Source organism: Halichoeres trimaculatus, unplaced genomic scaffold, assembly GCF_033239565.1.
Source record: "Halichoeres trimaculatus isolate MK-OKI-2021-1 unplaced genomic scaffold, fHalTri1.1 fHalTri1_scaffold_12, whole genome shotgun sequence".
In the NCBI taxonomy this organism is placed as follows: Eukaryota; Metazoa; Chordata; class Actinopteri; order Labriformes; family Labridae; genus Halichoeres; species Halichoeres trimaculatus.
In genome coordinates, this window is record NW_027437190.1 from 571,932 (window position 1) to 579,295 (window position 7,364).

At 41.7% G+C, this 7,364-nt stretch overlaps 1 long non-coding RNA gene across 2 annotated transcripts in view; it reads left to right on the top strand.

The window, feature by feature from the left end:
* LOC141800999 (uncharacterized) overlaps positions 1-6,673 on the top strand; it is a 34,266-nt gene extending 27,593 nt beyond the window's left edge. Inside the window, exons 3-5 of one of the 2 annotated variants that reach the window (XR_012599363.1) lie at positions 402-503; positions 698-746; positions 4,974-6,673. This is a non-coding gene — a long non-coding RNA (uncharacterized LOC141800999). Of the gene's footprint in view, positions 1-401; positions 747-4,973 lie in introns of both variants that reach the window. The other variant, XR_012599362.1, reaches the window with a different exon arrangement.
* Positions 6,674-7,364: the final 691 nt, after the last annotated feature.

A 7,364-nucleotide genomic window follows, 5' to 3' on the forward strand; every position in this document is an offset into this window, starting at 1 on the left:
GTTTTTTCAGGTGCAATTTTCTTTTTTATAAAATCTCCCTCAGTCTGTTTTTTTTTTTTTTGCATTCAAATGATCATTTTTTTCACTTTCGGATTGTTTTTCTCTTCAGATTCAAACTTTTGGCCCTGTTTTGGTGTGGGGAGCTTGGTCTTGGCTGAGAAGGGTGTGGGATTGTGAGTGACAGCATGAAAGATGGCTCAGAGCCTTCCTTGGTGCTGTTGTTTTCAGGAAACGTAGGTGCTTAAAGAGATTTGACTCGTCCCTTTCTGTACTGTGTATTAACCTGATTTGGGGTCAAAGTAAGCTTTTAAGAGCTTTTCAAGACCGCCCTTGGCAACTAGCTATCTATAAATTCCATCTAATTTTTCCGATTTTTTCTGTAATTCCCCATACCATAAAAGAAAACAGGCTTTTGTATTGAATGAGCAACGCAGCACAGAGCTACTACGCGGAGAACAATGGCGTCTCTTTTACTGGGGCAACCTGTTGGTTCAGACACACAGGTAAGAAGTGCTATTCTTTGAAGAGGTGCTGTGAAAATTATTTCAAATTTCGTTTTTATGTGCAAAACATTAAGAAGGTGTATGGTTACCATGAAACCTGAAATGCTATTAGCCGCTGTTAACATTGTAGCCCCTTTAATGTACAGTTGTAGCTTCAGCCTTCAGTTGTCACTGGTCATTTATTTCTTTTTCAGCCAGAATGTGGACTACAACTGGACAGTGGCTGCAGCTGCACAAAGCCTGGTCAGTGCACTCACACACAACCTCACTCAGGAATGGCAAGGGCAAAGAATAATGCAGGAACAGGGATCACCCTCTGTAGGACAGGAGATGATCAGGGCCCGTATTCACAAAGCATCCTAAGGCTAAAAGTAGCTCCTAGTGACGTCATTCTTAGAAAAACCGTAGAATTCCTCAGATTCTAAGATTTTTCTTAGAATTTTCGGTAGCACTTTAGATTACAGCCCGCGTCTTACAGTGTAGTTTCCTCAACTGTAGGGGTAACTCTCACACATGTACCTTGACATTTTGCGGTACCTATCGGGTAGTTACGCTCGCGTCTTACAGTGTAAGTCCTGGAGTCTTACAGTGTAGTTTCCTCAACTGTAGGGGTAACTCTCACACATGTACCTTGACATTTTGCGGTACCTATCGGGTAGTTACGCTCTCGTCTTACAGTGTAGTTTCCCGTGTCTTACCATGAACTTGTCAAAACAGTGTAATTTTCCTGGGCATATGCTTTTGCTGTTAATGTGCCACTTCCTCTTAACAATTAGTATGGTGAATAAAGTAGACCAATGATGAACCTAAACACTGTAATGTATTGATGAGTATGTGTTTCACACAATAATGAAAAGACTTGCAGATGTAAAAAAAAAAAAAAAAAACGTTATTTTTTTAAACACACAGAGACCCCACATAGTAATTCACCTTTTAAGTAACCCGGCCATTAAGTTAACACTAGCCACTGCTTACTGTCTAACTGTCCAGTACTTCCACTGCAACAACCCACTACTTTACCTGTAACTACTGGTCAACAACTGGAACCGGGCTGGATTACAAAGTGCACACTTGTTGGCTTTACTTACTGTGTAACTACCCACTACTTTACCTGTAACTACTGGTCAACAACTGGAACCGGGCTGGATTTTAAAGTGCACACTTGTTGGCTTTACTTACTGTGTAACTACCCACTACTTTACCTGTAACTACTGGTCAACAACTGGAACCGGGCTGGATTTTAAAGTGCACACTTGTTGGCTTTACTTACTGTGTAACTACCCACTACTTTACCTGTAACTACTGGTCAACAACTGGAACCGGGCTGGATTTTAAAGTGCACACTTGTTGGCTTTACTTAATGTTTAACTACCCTCTACTAGTGTGCATTTTATAATCTAGTCCAGTTCCAGGTGTTGACCAGTAGTTACAGGTAAAGTGCTGGGTTGTTGCAGTGGAACTGTTGAAGCTACTGACCTCTGTGTTTCTATGATGAATAATGCTTGGACACTTTATCCACACAGATACTCCGGTCAGAGAGTAAAGGCAGATACACAGTTCAGCCTTTTATGTATCCTTTAAGAAACAGCATTACAGCAATGGCCGGATGCATGGAGAATGAATGAACGAAGAGGATGAATAATGTGTGTGACATCAACGTCCAACAGCCACTTATCAGTAGTGCATCTCAACAGGGTTGGCAGTGTATGGTATCTGAAACAATAAATAACAGAAGGTGAATCAAAGACAGTGTCTACCAGACGTTAATGATGCGCCCACTAGCTATTTAGCATTAGCAGTGCAACGTAAGGGAAATAAGAACCAAAATTCCTGCCACATAATCAAACAAACTAAATGTTTATTCCCCTCTCAACACTCCTTAAAGATAACTTGTAAGCTATTAAAGTACTTACTTCCTCAAGAATGCATCACTGATAACTTATAAGATGTTTTGAAGATGCTTTTAAACAATCGCGGAGTCTCCGTTCGGACTATACAACTTTTAGGACCCCAGGCTGCCCGCATAAAGGCATGAACGCAAATACGCAAAATCCTAAGGACCCCGGTCTGCCCTCCAAGTTGCCTGAATAAAATTATATACAAAATGCTTACAACACATCAACGAAGAACAGAGGCAATTTATAACAGAAAATACTGGATAGTTAGCCAGTAAGCAAAGACAAGTGTGATCTTAATGGATCAGTAACTTAAAAGGAGAATTACAATGTGGGGTCTCTGTGTGTATAAAAAAATAAAGATATTTTATACGTCTGAATACCATTATTATGTGAAACCCATACTCATCAATACATTACAGCTTTTAACTTTATCATTGGTCTACATAATCTTTATCCATGCTGATGAGGAAGTGATACATCAAGGTTTGCATAGTTAGAGCATATGTCCAGGAAAATTACACTGTTTTGATAAGTTCATGGTAAGACACGGGAAACTACACTGTAAGACTCCGGGACTTACACTGTAAGACAAGAGCGTAACTACCCGATAGGTACCGCAAAATGTCAAGGTACATGTGTGAGAGTTACCCCTACAGTTGAGGAAACTACACTGTAAGAGACGGGAAACTACACTGTAAGACTCGGGGAAACTACACTGTAAGACGCGGGCTATAATCTAAAGTGCTACCGAATTTTCCCTCCGTAAGATAAAAGTTATTCACAAAGCATCTTAAGCCTTAAAGGGATAGTTCCGTTTTTTTGAAGTGGGGTTGTATGAGCTCTATGTGACCACTAAGGACATTAGTTACAGTAGAAAGTTGTCTCCTCTCCCTCAGTAAGACAAAAACTTGAATCGATGGTGACGAGGAAATAGACGCTAACAGGGACAGACGGTACCAAATTCAAAGGCTATTTTCTCTGCCTACAAGAACTAAAATCAAAAAGTAATACCACAGTTTAAGAGTACGATACATAAAATATTTTTTAAGTGCATTAAGTCTTCGGAAATATAAACATTTATCTGGACCTAACTAACTGGTCATGTGTCCTTCCGCGCAGCGCTAGTGCGCTCCGTCCCCCCTCCTCTTTTCAGCTGCAGGGAATGTAAACAAGCTATGCTTCGGGCTCCGGTTTTAGCCTCGTGTAAGTTTGATCAAGTATCGTAATTCTTTTGTTTGTACTCTAAGGATTGTGAGGCAGCGTAGGAAATTCAAAATGAGTGACCTTGACAGCGACGATGAAGTTTCATTCACTTTGAAACCAAAAGGATACCTGTATGAACCAGAGTAGCTACACAGAGCTGCTACAGATGCTGACTGAAAGGAATACAGAGGAAACATCCGCAGACACTGGACATCAAGATAGAGTTGGAAATACTCAGTGGTGTAAATGTCTGAGCTGTGACTCAGTGCCCACGGATGTTGTGTGTTACTGCTGTCACGAGTGGAACTTGGTTACAGACACTCTTCAGGATTTGTCTGAGTTAGAGGACACTGCTGGCTCTCAAGCCGTCTGTATAACTCAACACACAGATTTCCCTGCTCTTCTAAATTCTAGAGTGTCCTGTAACAGCAACAACAACAACAGTCGTGGCAGCAGTAACACTCAGCATCTCGATGTCCAGTGTCCATGGATGTCTCCTCTGTATTCCTTTCAGTCTCCATCTGTAGCAGCTCGTCTTCTGTGTAGCTACTCTGGTTCATACAGATATCCTTTTGGTTCCAAAGTGAATGAAACTTCTTCGTCGCTGTCATAGTCACTCATTTTGAATTTCCTAAGCTGCCTCACAATCCTTAGAGTGCAAACAAAAGAATTATGATACTTGATCAAACTTACACGAGGCTAAAACCGGCGCCCGAAGCATAGCTTGTTTACATTCCCTGCAGCTGAAAGGAGGAGGGGGGACGGAGCGCACTAGTGCTGCGTGGAAGGACACATGACCAGTTAGTTAGGTCCGGATAAATGTTTATATTTCCGAAGACTTAATGCACTTAAAAAATATTTTATGTAGCGCACTCTTAAACTGTGGTATTACTTTTTGATTTTAGTTCTTGTAGGCAGAGAAAATAGCCTCTGAATTTGGTACCGTCTGTCCCTGTTAGCGTCTATTTCCTCATCACCATCGAAAATATGGCCAATCTGGAACTTTTTGTCAGTTATGTGTGCTACTGCAAGATGACTATCCTAAGATGTGTTGTGACTGCTTGTCTAATGAATGAATCCAGGCCCACGCAGTGATTCAGGAGTTGGAAGCCACCAGCCAACTGTATTATTGCCACTCTCAGATTCACCTACACCCACTTGTGCCAAGTTTCAAACATCCATACTGCACTTTCAGTTACCGCTGTCAGGCATTTCAAAATAAAAGCGCATGTTTTATCAAACATCACAAGATAAAGGGGCTTACAAGTGGATGGCTACTCTGCAAGTCTGCAAGTAATGCAACAGCAATTGGATAAAAATGTTGGAAACAACCGCTCCTTTAATCATACAATATATGTCATATTTCCAGGTGGTCAGTGGGAAAGAAGACCAATCACGATTCCCCCTGATTCTCGTGGTGTCAAGGGGTGCGTCTCAATGCGCTAATTTTTTGTGCCCCCTCCATCCCATCTCCTCCGCAGCACCGGAAATACTTTCTTAGTCACCATTTTGAAAACTGTCCCAAAGCAGTAATTGTACTTGGGGGAGAGAGGAGAGAGGATGGAGGAGACTGATCGGAGGAGCTATGATCGAGGAAACACGAGAGCTGGCTTTGTGGAGGTCTTTTCACTGACTGACACGCCCCCATATGGAATATCACTCTCTGATTGGACGCTGCAGCTGCTCAGACTTCTCCACATGAAACTTCACAAACACAACAGAGTTTGATGAGAGAGAAAAGGCGAGCTGAGGACAGGTACAGAGAATTGTGCAGAAACTGATCATAAATCGGGTAATAAAGTGTTTGTTGTGAGTTTAGAGCACAAAACACTGAACACAACCATCATCAAATCAATGTAATGGAGGATTTTTACTGAAATCTAATAAATAATATCTTTCTGAAACACAATAAACTAGGTCAAATTAATAAGTTTCAGAGTTTACGATGTAGATAAAGGCTAAATTATTCATAAATAATCTAACAATTACGCATTTTACCGGTAAAGTGATTCTCGAGCTTCTTAACTGCACACAGAATAAACAGAGTGCAGGTTTTTTTTTTCGTGGCAACGTGTTTCTTAAACTGGTTCAAGGAACAGACAAAGCTCTGTTACTGTTTATGTTTTATCAGAGTTGTTACAGCGCACATGTGCAGACACACAAACAGCTGTTAGAGCTTGTTAGAGCTGACTGACAGATGATCCAGAGGTGATCAGCTGATGCCGTCATCAATGAAACACGTTGCTTCATGTGACGCTCTCCACTTGCAAATGACGCAAGTGGAGGAAGGGAGGATGGAACTTTATCACTTTGAGACGCACCCAGGGCCTCCAGCTCTGCTTAGTAGCAGCCTCTCCCTTCCCCCCTCCTTCCCTCTTATCCTTTTCCCAGGTGAGCATGAGTGAGGTGTGTGGAGTGCAGGCAGGGGCAGGCGATTGGTAATCACCTGACTGGTTCACCAGCAGTCACCTTCCTCGACCATAAAACCAGGCTGCAGCCGCTACTGTGAGCTGGATCTTTACATACCACAGTCAGTAGTAGGCTTAAACTCAGTCTTTTCTTTCATAAAGCTCTGGATTTTAACACCCTGTTTCCTGTACCTCAGATCCTGGACCCACTCTGCCTGACTCACCTGTATTTTCTTGATTCTCCAACTCTGAAGCCTCCCCTGGCTCGCTGCACACCTCCTCAGCCTGCCTTCCTTAAAGCTCTCCCCTCTCTTCTGCTGTCTACCAAGGTTTCCCCTCTCTCTCTGGGTCAGCTAACTCTCTAGTGCGAGCTCTGTAGTGTGGTTGGGTCTGTTTAGTTTTTTAGTCCCTTTAAGTTGTGTCCTTTGTCATGCAGGTTGTGTGTTTCCTAGCTCAGCCTCATTTAGTCTGAGATGGTGTTTTCTGTTTATCTTGAGTTAATTTCAGCATAACCTTAGTTTTGTAGCCTCCTGTGTAGCTCCTTGTTTTGCCTGACTTCTTTAGTTAGTATTCTTCTCCAGCCAGTGTTTGTTTAGCGTGTGTTCTTTTTTTCTCTCTACTATTTATTGTGTCTTTTACCTTCCCGCTGTTTTAAATTATTCTTGTTAACCATTGTGTTTTTATCCATTGTGTTTTTATTGATCTTGATTTTAAGCTTTTACAGCACTTTGGCCAACTGGGCTTGTTTTAAAACCTGCTATATAAATAAAGTTTGACTTGACTTGACTTGACTTTGGTTGTTTAATAAACTCTTTACTGCAAATTTTCTGGTCTGCTGTGTCTCTCTGTTGTCCTGCATTTGAGTCTCTGATCCACTCTGTGACAAGTGGATGTACTGGGACCTAATCTAAAGTGTTACAGTGTCAGGGAAGAACACTCTTTATTGTGCGTTCAACATGAGTTTGACCTTACTCCACTACCACCAGATGCAATTGAATTTCAAAGCATGCCAATAGCGGAATGCCCATTGTGCAAAGTAAGTCTTCCTTTGCAGATTTTGGCTCTTCGTGTTCAGGAGTGCATGGAGTCTCAATCTGCAGCAGAAGATAATGTGGTAAATGTAGCTCTGGTATACATGATTTTGCTTTGTGAATGTGACACTAATTTTATATTCTAACTGTCCGTCAGTTTTGTTGTAACACAGATATTTGTGGGTCACATTATAGACATGTCAAAGTGAGGTCCAGATGGTTCCTGCAGATGACAGCCCCTCCTCTGCAGCATGACACAGAGACATTAATTGAAGAGTTACAGTACTTAAAGTTAATTACTCTATGACCTTTTGAGATGCC